General features: G+C 36.0%; 1 protein-coding gene and 1 long non-coding RNA gene across 6 annotated transcripts in view; one reads left to right on the top strand and one right to left on the bottom strand.

Moving 5' to 3' along the window:
* The window catches only part of SPATA9 (spermatogenesis associated 9), a 76,483-nt gene that overhangs the window by 20,440 nt on the left and 41,726 nt on the right, over nt 1–14,317 (top strand). For 2 of the 3 annotated variants that reach the window (XR_010413158.1, XM_064596406.1), the window contains exon 2: nt 13,510–13,681. The exons of the other annotated variant lie outside the window; for it this stretch is intronic. The gene's annotated coding sequence lies outside the window, so the exon portion shown is untranslated. The remainder of the gene's footprint in view (nt 1–13,509; nt 13,682–14,317) is intronic. 3 annotated transcript variants of the gene reach the window in all.
* LOC123860198 (uncharacterized) overlaps nt 1–14,317 on the bottom strand; it is a 32,046-nt gene that overhangs the window by 14,837 nt on the left and 2,892 nt on the right. The window contains exon 3 of one of the 3 annotated variants that reach the window (XR_008507883.2): nt 8,635–8,839. The exons of the other annotated variants lie outside the window; for them this stretch is intronic. This is a non-coding gene — a long non-coding RNA (uncharacterized LOC123860198). Of the gene's footprint in view, nt 1–8,634; nt 8,840–14,317 lie in introns of those variants that run through there. 3 annotated transcript variants of the gene reach the window in all.

Below are 14,317 nucleotides of genomic sequence, written 5' to 3'. Positions count from 1 at the left end.
TACAAACTTGCTCACCTGGAAAATTGTTAAGAATTTTAAAACTCAAGTATTATACAAGTTCTTACTGTTCAGTATTGTTTTCTTCTTCAAACTTTTAAATTATGAAATATACAAAAAGCAGAAAACACAAATGCATGGTTTAATGAATAATTATAAAACAAACACCCATTTAACCATCATTCAGATAAGGAAATACCCCAACACTTGTGTCCCTTCTAGATAGTTACTTTCTCACCCTGCTAGGGAACCACCATTCTGAATTTTATGGTAATAATTTCCCAGATTTTCTTTATAAAGTTTAATTCTTTCTTTGCCTACCCAGGCCCACTCTTCTCTCTTCTCCACCCTGCTCTATATACTGGGAAGCTAGCTTGTATGAACTATATCAACAGGTTCCTTTGGCCTCTGGCTTCCACTTGCATTTATCAACAGGAAGATCAGAGGGAGTGGAATAAAACAGAATATTTTCCTCCCCTGCCTCTTCCCCTAGAGAGTCTCCCCAAGGGCTAGCCAGGTTGGTTTTATTACTGACTGTATTCATCAGGGTAGGCAGAGAAACATAATCAACAGGGTATGTGTGTGTGTGCACATGCACATGTGTTTATAAATATAATACTGTTATACATACTGCACTGATATATATGTCATACATATATATGAGAGAGAAGGAGAGACAGAGATTTATTTTAAAGAATTGGCTCATGTGATTGTGGAGGTTTGGTAAGTCCAAAATCTGCATGGTAGGCAGCAGGCTGGAGATGTGGGGAAGAATTACAATTCAAGTCCAAAGACTGTCTGCTGGCAGAATTCCTTCTTGCTTGCGGGAGGTCAGTCTGTTCTATTAGGCCTTCAATTGATTGGGTGAGGCCCACCCACATTATGGAGGGTAATCTGCTTTATTCAAAATCCACTGATTTAATTGTTAATCTAGAATGAATAAGTCACAGGAACAAAAGGCACAGTTGTATGGTGTATGGTGACAGATGGTAACTACATTTGTGATGAGCATAACATAACATATAGAGAAGTTGAATCACTATGCTGTACACCTGAAACTAGCTTAACATTGTGTGCCCATTCTACTCAAATAAAAAAAAAAATTAAATAGATGTTAATTTCATATACCTTCACAGAAATCCAGAATAAGTTTGACAAATACGTGGGCACCATGGCCCAGTCAAGTTGATATACAAAATTAACCATCACAACAACCAAAGGCCATTATTTCTAAAAGACTTAACTCTTCACACAACTCTCGCCCTCTGGGTTCCCTCTGCTTACCCTTCTGACTTAAGAATAGTTATGGCTCCTGCTGTTATCAGCACTAGGACGCTGTACCATTCCTTACATTCCTTATAGCTTTTCCCAAACCTTGCCCGTACCTTTTATTAAAAAATTTTCAATTACCTAGCTTGCGAATATCAATACACCTACCCAAGTATGCAATCCTAGAAAACAGAGTTGCCTGTTTTAGAACTTGATGTAAGTAAAGTCATGGTGTGTGGGCTCCATTGTGTCATGCTTCCTTTGTTTGGTGGTATTTACAGAAGTTTCACCCATGTAGCAACAGTTTATTCATTTTCAGTGCTGTATAGAATTTGGATACGTGAGAGTACCATTATTTATATATCCATTCTAGGGTTGATGAATATATGTGTTGTTTCCAGTTTGGAGCTATCATAAATAATATTGTTATGAATATTCTTTACATGTACCTATGTATACAATTTTCTTTACAGTATATACATGGGACTGGGATTATACATAATAAAATATGCACATATTTATGAGATAATGCCAATTTTTCAAAGTGGTGACTCCAATTTATATACACACATAGTATATGAGTGATTCTGTTACTCTATATTGTCAGTAAAGTAACCATCTTGTTATTTTCATACCTTTTAATTTTTGTCACTTCTGGTGGGAAGTAAGTCACTGTGATTTTAATTTCCATTTCTCTAACAAATAATAAGATTGATTTTATTGTGCATTTGGATTTCTTCTTTTATAGGTATCTTTTGAAGCTTTTTGTCCATTTTTACATTGAGTAGCCTTTTCCCCTTGATCTGAATAAATTATTTCTTTATGCTAGATTATAGTCATTTGTTGGCTATCTCACAAATATGTCTGCCCATCCTGTGGCTTATCTTTTTCTTTGTCTTTCTGAAGTCCTTTAATTTCATGATGTCCAATTTCCTTTATAGTTAGAACTTTTTCTGTCTTGTTTAAGAAATTCCTCTCTAACCTGAAATCATAATTTTTTTCTATATTATTTTTGTAAGTTTTATATTTTGCCTTTCACATGTAGGCTTTAATATATCTAGAAATGACTTCTATATGATGCAATTTTACTTTTCTCCATATGGATATCCAACTGTTCAAACATCATTTATTTAAAAGAGTGTTCTTTCCCCACTACTCTGTGGTGCTACCTATTTCATATAGTAAGTATCCATAAATGCATGGGTCTGTGCTTTTCCATTGGTTTATTTGGCTATCTTGCCAATATCATGCTGTCTTAAATATTATGGTGTTAGAAAAAAAAATATTATGGTGTTAGGATAACTACTTCTACTCAATTCTACTTCTTCAAGTGTCTCTTGCCTGTCCTTGGCTCTTTACAATCCTATGTAAATTTTAGAAACATACTGTCACAGGATGCTAAATGAGAAAAATATGCAGCCAAGAATACTTTATCCAGCTAGGATGTCATTCAAAATAGAAGGAGAGATAAAAATCTTCCAGGACAAACAGAAACTTAAAGAATTTGTGATCACCAAGCCAGCCCTACAAAAAATATTAAAAGTGATCCTCTAAGCAAAGAGAGAGCCCAAAAGTAACATAGACCAGAAAGGAACACAGACAATATACAGAAACAGTGACCTTACAGGTAATACAATGACACTAAATTCGTATCTTTCAATGGTTACTCTGAATGTAAATGGGCTAAATGCCCCAATTGAAAGATACAGGGTATTAGATCGGATAAAAAAGCAAGATCCATTGATATACTGTCTGCAAAAGACACATTTTAGACCAAAGACATCTCCAAATCTAACGTGAAGGAGTGGAAAACAATTTATCATGCTAATGGACGTCAAAAAAAGCTGGGATGGCAATCCTTTTATAGACAAATTAGATTTTAAACCAAAGACTGTAATAAGAGATGAGGAAGGACACTATATCATACTTAAAGGGTCTATCCAACAAGAAGATCTAATAATTATAAATATTTATGCCCCTAACATGGGAGCATCCAAATATATAAGTCAATTAATAACAAAATCAAATAAACACATCCGTAATAATACAGTCATAGTAGGGGACTTTAATACCTCCCTCACTGCAATGGACAGATCATCTCAGCAGAAGATCAACAAGGAAATAAGGGCTTTGAATGACACACTGGACCAGAAGGACTTCACAGATATATCCAGAACATTGCATCCTAAACAACAGAATACACATTCTTCTCTGGTGCACTTGAAACATTCTTTAGACTAGATCACATACTGGGTCACAAATCAGGTCTCAACCGGTACCAAAAGACTGGGCTCATTCCCTGCATATTTTTGGACCACAATGCTTTGAAATTAGAACTCAATCACAAGAGGATATTTGGAAAGAACTCAAATACATGGAGGCTAAAGTGCATCCTACTAAAGAATGAATGGGTCAACCAGGAAATTAAAGAAGAACTTTAAAAATTCATGAAAACAAACAAAAATGAAAACTCAACTGTTCAAAATCTTTGGGATGCAGGAAAGGCTGTCCTAAGAGGGAAGTATATAGATACAAGCCTTTCTCAAGAAACAAGAAGGGTCCCAAATATACAACCTAACCTTACAACTAAAGGAGATGGGGAAAGAACAGCAAATAAAGCCTAAACCCAGCAGGAGAAGAGAAATAATAAAGATTAGAGCAGAAATCAATGAAATAGAAACCAAAAGAACAGTAGAACAGATCAACAAAACCAGGAGCTGGTTCTTTGAAAGAATTAATAAGATTAATAAATCCCCGGTCAGACTTATCAAAAAGAAAAGAGAAAGGACCCAAATAAATAAAATCATGAATGAAAGAGGAGAGATCACAACCAACACTGAAGAAATACAAACAGTTTTAAGAACATATTATGAGCAATAATATGCCAACAAATTAGTCAATCTGGAAGAAATGGATGCAGTCCTAGAGATGTATGAACTACCAAAACTGAAACAGAAATAAGTACAAAACCTGAACAAAACCCATACCCAGTAAGGAAATTGAAGCAGTAATCAAAAATCTCCCAACAAACAAGAGCCAGGGCCAGATGGCTTCCCAGGGGAATTCGTTCCATGCTCTTGGATTGGAAGAATATTGTTAAAATGTCTATGCTACCTAGAGCAATCTACACATTCAATGCAGTCCCTATCAAAATACCATCAACTTTTCCCACAGAGCTGGAACAAATAATCCTAAAATTTGTTTTTTTTTTTAAGATTTTTATTTATTTATTTGACAGTGTGAGAGGGAACACAAGCAGGGGGAGTGGAAGAAGGAGAAGCAGGCTTCCTGTGGAGCAGGGAGCCCGATGCGTGGCTCAATCCCAGCACCCTGGGATCATGACCTGAGCTGAAGGCAGACGCTTAATGACTGAGTCACTCAGGTGCCACCAAATAATCCTAAAATTTGTATGGAACTAGAAAAGACCCTGAATAGCCAAAGGAATGTTGAAAAAGGAAACCAAAACTGGTGGCATCACAATTCCGGACTTCAAACTCTATTACAAAGCTGTCATCATCAAGACAGTATGGTACTGGCACAAAAACAGACACACAGATGAATGGAACAGAATAGAGAGCCCAGAAATGGACCCTCAACTCTATGGTCAACTAATCTTTGATAAAGCAGGAATGAACATCCAATGAAAAAAGACAGTCTCTTCAACAAATGGTATTGGGAAAATTGGACAGCCACATGGAGAAGAATGAAACTGGACCATTTTCTTACACGATACACAAAAATAGACTCAAAATGGATAAAAGATCTAAATGTGAAACAGGAATCCATCCAAATTCTAGAAGAGAACACAGACACAGACAGCAACCTCTGTGTCCTCGGCTGCAGCAACTTTTTGGTAGACATGTCTCCAAAGACAATGGAAACAAAGGCAGAAATGAACTATTGGGACTTCATCAAGATAAAAAGCTTTTGCACAGCAAAGGAAACAGTCGACAAAACCAAAAGACAACTGATAGAATGGGAGAAGATATTTGCAAATGACATATCAGATAAAGGGCTAGTATCCAAAATCGATAAAGAACTTATCAAACTCAACACCCAAAGAACAAATAATCCAATTAAGAAATGGGCAGAAGACATGAACAGACATTTCTGCAAAGAAGACATCCAAATGGCCAACAGACACATGACAAAGTGCTCAACATCACTCGGCATCAGGGAAATACAAATCAAAACCACAATGAGATATCGCCTCACACCAGTCAGCAATGGCTAAAATTAACAAGTCAGGAAACGATGGATGTTGGCGAGGATGAGGAGAAAGGGGAACCCTCCTACACTGTTGGTGGGAATGCAAGCTGGTGCAGCCACTCTGGAAAACAATATGGAGGTTCCTCAAAAAGTTGAAGATAGAGCTACCCTATGACCCAGCAATTGCACTACTGGGCATTTATCCCAAAGATACAAATGTAGGGGCATCTGCACCCCAATATTTATAGCAATGTCCACAATAGCCAAATTATGGATAGAGTCCAGATGTCCATCAACAGATGAATGGATAAAGATGTGGTATATATATGGAATATTATATATATATATGGAATATTGCTCAGCCATCAAAAGAAGGAAACCTTGCCATTTGCAATGATGTGGATGGAACTAGAAGGTATTATGTGAAGCGAAGGAAGTCAGTCAGAGAAAGATAATTATTATATGATCTCACTGATATGTGGAATTTAAGAAACACAACAGAGGATCATAGGGGAAGAGAGGAAAAAATAAAACAAGATGAAACCAGAGAGGGAGACAAGCCATAGGAGACTTAAGCATAGGAAACAAACTGAGGGTTGCTGGAGGGGAGGGGAGTAGAGGGGTGGGGTAACTGGGTGATGGACATTAAGGAGGGCATGTGATGTAAAGAGCACTGGGTATTATATGACTGATGAATCACAGGCCTGTACCTCTGAAACCAATAATACAGTATATGCTAAATAATCGAATTTAAATTAAAAAATTAAAAAAAAAAGAAACATACTGTCACATTCCACAAAAAATCAGTTGAGATTTTAATTGAGATTCTATTAAATCTATGTTTAGGATTTAGTCTTCTGATTTATGAACATAGTACATATCTCCATTTATATAGATCTTCTTTGATGCTTTTCAATAAAAGTTTTATAATTTCTCCATAGAGGTGTTATACATTTGTTTTTTGGTTTGGGGTTTTTTTGTTGTTGTTGTTTGTTTATTCCTAAGTACTTGATATTTTAAGATGTTATTATAAAAGGACTTTTCCTTTTCATCTACCTATTTATTGTTATATAAAAATACTTTATATTGGTTTTACCTTCAGCAGCAACTTTGATAAATCTATAATTAATTCTAATGATTAAGCTAAACTTCTTCAAAGGGTTGTTTATAAATGAGTCTCTCTTTCCTCACATTCTATTCATTTCTCACCTCACTACAATCTAGTTTTCACCCTTTCTGCTCCAGTCAAGCTGCTGTTTTCAAGGTCATCAACAGCCTCCATACTGTCCAATCTGAAAGCCTTTCTCAAGGCCTTACAGATGTGTTTCCTCTTTCTGAAATGCCATCTTTTTTTCTTCTATTACAAAGCACTCTCCTTATTTTTTTCCTACTTCACTGCGGTCACTTTGGGGTTCCCTTGTTTTGCCACTCTTTTACATGCTGTTTCTTGGGGTTCCACCCTAGATCTTTTCTCTTCTCATGCTGTATACTGTTCCTCTTGGAGCCCTTTTATCTACTCTCATGGCTTCTACAATTGCATACACATTGATGATTCTCACATTGCAAACTCTTAGATCCTGTATTTCTCTCCTGAGCATCAGGCCTGAATATCCAATTTCCTAGGCATCTTCATTTGGTTCATGCCTCAGGAAACATACTCATAAAAGTCTGACAACTTTACCTAAAAATAATAAATTTATGCAAACTCAGCCTTCATAAAACTTAACTTAATGAAAACAAATAAAAATGAAAAATAACACAGAAACATTAAAAATGGGAAAAAGGAATAAAATCATCATTTTTGGATGCTATGATTGTACACCTAGAAATCCCAAGAGAATTGATATAAAAACTATTGAAATAATAAGAAAATTAAGTAAATTGACTTATATATAAATAACATGCACATATACCATCTAGCTAGAAAAATATAGTAATTCTATAATTCTGTTAGTGGCATGTCGATAAGTATTTTTAAAAATAATGATTTAGTAACAATGAAAAGTTCTCTGATTCTTAATATTTTCAGTTTTACAACTATGTATAGAGCTAATGACTAAAAGTTTCTGTAAAAGTTTGGGGTGTCCGGGTTCAGCAGCGAGTCTACTTGAAGATTCTCTTTCCCTCTCATTCTGCCCCTCCCCCAGCTTGCTCTCTCTCTAAAAAATTAAAAATAAAATTAAATTAAAAAATAAAAAATATATTCAGATCTCTGCCAAACTTTTTCACTTAAATCAAAGTAAGTTTTGGGGTGTCTGGCTAGCTCAGTAGATAGAGCATGTGACTCTTGATCTCGGGGTTCTGAGTTTGAGCCCCACATTGGGTGTAGAGATTACTTAAAAATAAAAAATCTTAAAAAAAAAAAAAAGTTTTAATAAGACTGTGAATCTGTGTGTGTGTTGCTGTGGTATCTACTATGTGGGAGACTGTCTTGTGTCCATGCATTTGCTTCTGTGTGCATGTCTGTGTATGAATGTGTATCTGTTATATCTTGAGGGCAGGATCTAGGAGATGGGGTTATAGTGGTATAAAAGAAAGGAAGGAATCCATTTCTGCTGGAACTCATCTTCCAGTGGATAACAGGAAAAAAAAATATGTATTTTTATTGCCAAAAAAACTCTTGCCAATAGGTGAAATAATTGAATAATACTATGTCTGTAAGTTTGAACTTTATTACAAAAGAAATGCATGTATAAGTTTCAAATAAACAAATCTGATCACCCACTGATAACCACTTTATATCCTCCCAGATATTTTTATGTATGTATACATACATATTTTTGCAAAATGGATTCTAAATAAATCATTTTTTTAAAGCAATATGGCATGAAGTCAAAAATACTTGTCCATTCTATTCCTAATATATAGCAGACTGCAGGGTATACTGAAACATTAAGAAAATATCTTTCAAATAAATGGAGGAATCCTTTATGATTGCCTTTGGCAATATTTTTCCCTTTGGCATGTTTATATATTTATTTATGAGTCCCATATGAAGTGAGAATTTTAGCTCTTTGTTATATATGTTACAAATGTTGTTTTCCCCCATTTATACTTAATTTTAATTTTCCTTTTCCAAAAGAATAGAAAATAATATTTGAACATATAGCTTAATTTCATTGAATAAAAAAGGCACATGATTTAAAAAAAATGGTACTTTATTGCAACTTTTAAAGAAATAAATGAAGGGCGCCTGGGTGGCTCAGTTGGTTGAGCGACTGCCTTCGGCTCAGGTCATGATCCTGGAGTCCCGGGATCGAGTCCCGCATCGGGCTCCCTGCTCAGCGGGGGGTCTGCTTCTCCCTCTGACCCTCTTCCCTCTTGTGCTGCCTCTCATTCTCTCTCTCAAATAAATAAATAAAATCTTTAAAAAAAAAAAAAAAGAAAGAAATGAAGTAAATGCAATGTGGAAGAGCAAAGTGCTGACTGCTCCTCACTAGAGGTTCTCCTCTATTTAAATAAAGTTATGGGAATGATTTGTAGATATTAGTGCAGAATATGCCCAACAGCAGTAAATTTTTGAGTCAGAAAGACTTGGTTCTTATCGCATTTCTGCCCCTCAGCAACTGGGTGATAGGGAAAAATCACTTACTGCCTCTAAGGATCTGTAAGCAAAGGGTCTCTATGTAGTATTCTATCCCTTAATAGATATTTCCAAATGGATACTTATTCTTAAATATGAGAACAAAGTATACCTAGAGCCCCAAATCAGGCTCAGGTTCTCTGCCGAAAATTTGAAGATAACATGAAATATATATATACATGTTTTATATGTTCTATTTTTGGCTTTGCCATAATTAATTTTAAACACTTAGGTTTAATACTTCTTGCAGAGAAGTTGTGTTTTTGTTTTGTTTTTTTCTCTAACAACTCTGTTGACTAAAAGCAAGTACTTTGTGTTCTTAAATTTTCTCTTGAGAGAATCTTGGTATGAAACGGAACTACTAGTACAGTTGTTAAAGGAATAAGCCACTGAACAAGCCTTTAAGGATCTAAATATACTCCATTAACTTTAGTTCAGTAAAAGTAACATCATGAAGTATTTTAGTCCACTGTTTTGGGGTAATTTTACTAGAATATTACTGAATTGGAAATCTAAATTTACTATTGCTGTGTTGCCATCAATATGTAAAATTATCAAGCTTTCTAATATGACTACTGTACAAAGTCTACATCTCATGGCCACTTTTACAAAGTGGTATTTACTCAGCCTGCAAATATTTACTTTAACACAGATCTTACTTACGTGGATCTTCCACTAACACTTTTGTCCAAGCTTTAAATACATTCATAAAATTAAGTATAGATTTTTTTGGGGGGGGAGGGAGATGAATCCCATTTATAAAGATTAATTTTCTTGGCAACTGGCCCAATACTATTTTCTTCCTAAATAGCAGAAGCCTCCTCCTGGTCTAGCCCAGGTCAGAGTATCACAGATTTTTATTTGATTAAGTAAGAATGAAACTCACTGCTGATACACTGTTTGTTGTCAGAATAGAAATGGTTCAGGATGTTTTAGTTAAATTGTTATTAAAAATAATGGGGTAACAAATATTTTCATTAAAAATGTACAAGTTATTTTTGTTACTACAATTAGTAATTTATTCTCCCATTACCTAATATATACAAGCCCTTTGGAGGAAGCAGCCACTTGTGGAAGGTATGCTAGAATCTTTTCAGCTGACAGTGTATTATTTACTACAATTAGAGAGTTATTAACTGTGCCCCACTGGCCACTGGCCTAATAAGATAAGAGACTGACCCTGAGCCAAAAAGAATTAAGGCAGAAAGTTTATGCTTTAGATCAAGAGACCAAGTGACCTAGGAATTAGAATTCTAAAACTGTAGAATTGTAGGGTTTTAGAAATCATAACTCACATTTTACTGATAAAGAACTTAGAGAACAGCGAATGATGGGCTAAAGTTCTCAGAAGAATCTGGCGCAATATAGTCAATAGTATAAAAAATGTATAAATACCTTGTTATTTAAAAAATTTTTTAAATATATATGATTTTTACTGTATTTGCTGTTTGAACATTAGAGAGTATCAATAAACAACAAAAAAATACTTTAACAAAATCCTATGGTATAGATTCTTCATATCACATAATTAATTGGAGTGAGGGGAAAAAAATTAACAATTAAGGATGAAAGATTATATGAATCCTTACATGTGATAACATGGCATAAAATTAGGAACACACATATACACAAATGAGTGCATGTAAAATGTGAAACCTGAATAAAGTCAGTGGATTATACCAATGCCAATTACCTTGTATTCTAGGTATGTAAAATACAGTCATTAGGGGGACCCTGGGGGAAGGGTAAATGAGACCTCTGTACTATTTTTGCAACTTCCTATGAATCTATAATTATTCCAAAATAAAGAGTCTTAAAAATATGAACACCAACTGTACAAATGCTTTTTTGTAATTAATTATTTAGAAATGATACATGACTGGCATTTAATATAAAAATAATTATGATCCTGGTTTAGTTCTCACCTGTTTGTCCATTTCTTAACCGACTGAGCCACCCAGGCACCCCAAGTTTGTGCATTTCTTAACTGGGTATATTGTGTCTCCTTAACTGGGAATATTCTTAGAAATTGTGTCTTCTTGCCACTCTCCATTAGAAAACTCATTAATATTTATAATTTCGGGGACCAGTTGTATGTTGGAGGCCCCAAATCTTTCTACCAGCCCAGATGTCCCATTTAAACTCCAACTCTACTAAACTGTTCTCACTAGAGCCTCACCTGGTGTCCGACACCAACTTGGCACTCAAGACATACTAGATGAATGAATAAATAAATAATATTCCAAATATCTATAGGATGTTTGCCTTTGGAAGTTACATCATCGCCTAAATTTGAAATGTAGCAAAACAAAACTAATATTTTCTTCCCACACTCTTACCCACCCAACCTGCTCATTCTGCTAATGTCTATATCTCTCTCTTTTCTATTATTCTCCCATCCAACCAAGATTTAACAATTTAAATTGGCTTTGACTCTTCCTTCTCCTTTATTTACCTTATTATATCTAACAGTTACCCCTTCTGTTCATTTGCTTCTCAAATATTCCTTACATTTGTCCCTTGACCTCTATTTCATCCCTAGAACTACCATTTAGCCTCATTTTATTACTCAATGATTCTAAGTTTTTTGCCTCCTCCTAGTCCTGATTTACCTTCAATCTATCTTCCATGCTAAGGCCTGGTAAATTCTTCTAAACTACTATTTTTGTCAGGTCATTATACTAACTAAGATAATGGTAATTCTAATCATTGCTACCATTTGTTGAATGCTTACTATTAACTCTTTACAACAATGCTGTGAAGTAGGCATTATGTATTTCCATTTTATAGATGAGGAAACTTAGAGTCCAGGAGATTAACAATATGTCTGTCACATTTTTTAAGCAGCAGAGTGGGGACATGAACAGGTTAGCCTGGCTCCAATCTCTCTGCAAACACCATTCTCCTAAATATGTATACATCTTGCCCATTCATCAAAACATGCCCAGCTGAACCTTGGCCTAGCAAAAATAAATGCTCGGTGAGTAGTTATTGAAACCACTTTATTAAAGGAGTAGAACTCCATAGGGTGCAAGCTGAAAGTAAGGATCTCTTTTTCTCCCACTGTCCTTCAAACTTTTACTATGACTCTGTTCCAACTCTCGGAGCTCCACCTCCACTACCTTGAAATCTCAGGGTGATTTTCCAATTTTGTGCTTGCTCTCATGTACTAAATGAAGTTTTAGTACATAGAGTCCAGTCCAGTGTCATAATCCAAACTCTAACCTCGTTCCATTTAGAACTTTCCTTTCCTGGTTGAGTTTTGCTGCGGGGGTGGGGGTGGGGTGGGTGGGGGGAGCTCTTACTTAACTATGTGGTTGTGACCAGCATTGGTACCCTCAGGAGCAACAAACAGTCATAGGTGATTATATCATATGGAACCCTGCTGGAAACCTCCTACTGCATTTCCAGCTAGATTACCATCCTGAGAAACCCCTGGGCTTCTAGCAGCCTTCCTCCCTCACACTGCCCCTTCAGGTGGGGTCTATTTTGTCAAGATGTCCGTCTGGGTCCCTCCACAGGTGCCCAGATCTAGTCCACAGTTTGCTCCCAAATAGCCTTCTTCTCTCTCCTCTTGAATGTCATATGCTCCTTTCATTCCAGCCCCACTGGATCTGCTTATTTGCCTCTCCCACCTTTCCTGTTCTCTGCCAGTTGAAATGTAATTCCCAGCTCATCTCAACACACACCTTTCCCTATGAAGCTTTTCCTGAGTTATCTCTTCTTACAATGATTTTCCCAGTCTAAAGTCCTGAGCACCATGGTCTGTCCCCACCCTCCCCCCCGGAAAAAGTCAGTTTTACCTAAGAATATCCTGGATGAAGCAATAAAAATGATTAATCATATTAAATATTGACTCTTATATTTTAGATATATATCATTTTAATGTTGTATGTGAGTTAATAGGAAGTATGCATAAAGCCCTTCTGCTGCATAATGAAATACATGACTGCCTCAAGGAAAAAGCAATAGTATAATTGTCCTGACCTGTGACCTGAATTAGTGGCTTTTTTCACTGAATATCACTTTCACTTGAAAGAACAACTGACAGAGAAACTATGGTTATACAGAGTTGAGTTGAGTTAGGTAAGATACTTTCTCAACAATGAAAGAAGTTAGGCTGTCATTTCAAGGAAAACAAGTGACAGTGTCCATTGCCAATGATAAATTTAAAACAAAAACTAATATTTGGGAAAACCTGCATCTGGCACCATGAATTTGACAACTTGTGGTGGTTAGGTAGATATGTCCCCACATTCTTTGATCCAGTTCTCCTCAAGAGATGGGGCTTAGTTTCCCACCCTTTGATTGTGGGTTGGACCATTTCTACTGAACAGAATATGGTGAAAGTGATGAGCTATCATATTGAGTTTAGGTTATAAAATGACTATGCTTCTGTCTTAGGTGAGCTCTTTTATATTCATATTCCCTCTCTCTTTCTCTCTCATCAGTCATCTGGGACAAGCTGCCAGGATGTGACGTAGCCCTGGTAGAGGAAAGCCAACTGCTACATCTTGAGAACACTCAAGCAGCCTATGGAAAGGTCCACTTGGCAAAGAACTGAGGCTTGCAAGCAACCATGCGAGTAAACTTGGAAGTGGATCTTCTGAAGCCTGCCAAATGGTACATGAGTGAGTTTGGAAGTAGACTGTCTCTCAATTGAGCCTTAAAATGACTGCAGCCCAGCCAACAGCTTGACTGCAACCTCTTAAAAGACCCTGACCCTGAACCACCCAGCTAAGCCACTCTGGATTCCTGACCCACAGAAACTGTGAGACAGTAAAAACTTGTAGTTCTAAGTTGCTAAGTTTGGGTAATTTGTTATGCAATAATAGGTAATACTATAGCTTCCCCAAACTTAAAGACTTTTCTGATAAGAGCAATGGTAATATTAACAAAGGGTTTTGTGGGGGTTGGAAGAGTGGGGGAGGACAGGGAGGCTGTTGTATGATGAAACATGTCAATGGACGATCTACATAAATCAGAGGACCAATATTATCCAAATGATCAATGCATGATGTTAAAAAATCATGCATTAGTAGAAGATCCAGTCAAAGTACAAGACAGACCAATAAATTTTAATGTAACAGAGTATATGATTCATATGTTGCAACTAACCTTTGGGAAGCTACCACTTATTGAAAGCTGGTGTGGGATCAAAGAAGACTATCCACACTTACCAGGAAAGAGTATTATATAGTATATGTGCTACCAGAGCGAGCACACCAGGAAAGAATATTAAAATATTCCTTACTTTCA

Source organism: Mirounga angustirostris, unplaced genomic scaffold (genome assembly GCF_029215605.1).
Source record: "Mirounga angustirostris isolate CCGP_5_RB_7025 unplaced genomic scaffold, mMirAng1.0.hap1 SCAF_7, whole genome shotgun sequence".
NCBI lineage: Eukaryota > Metazoa > Chordata > Mammalia > Carnivora > Phocidae > Mirounga > Mirounga angustirostris.
Note: the sequence above shows the minus strand (reverse complement) of the source record. Positions and strands in the feature narration are given on the sequence as shown.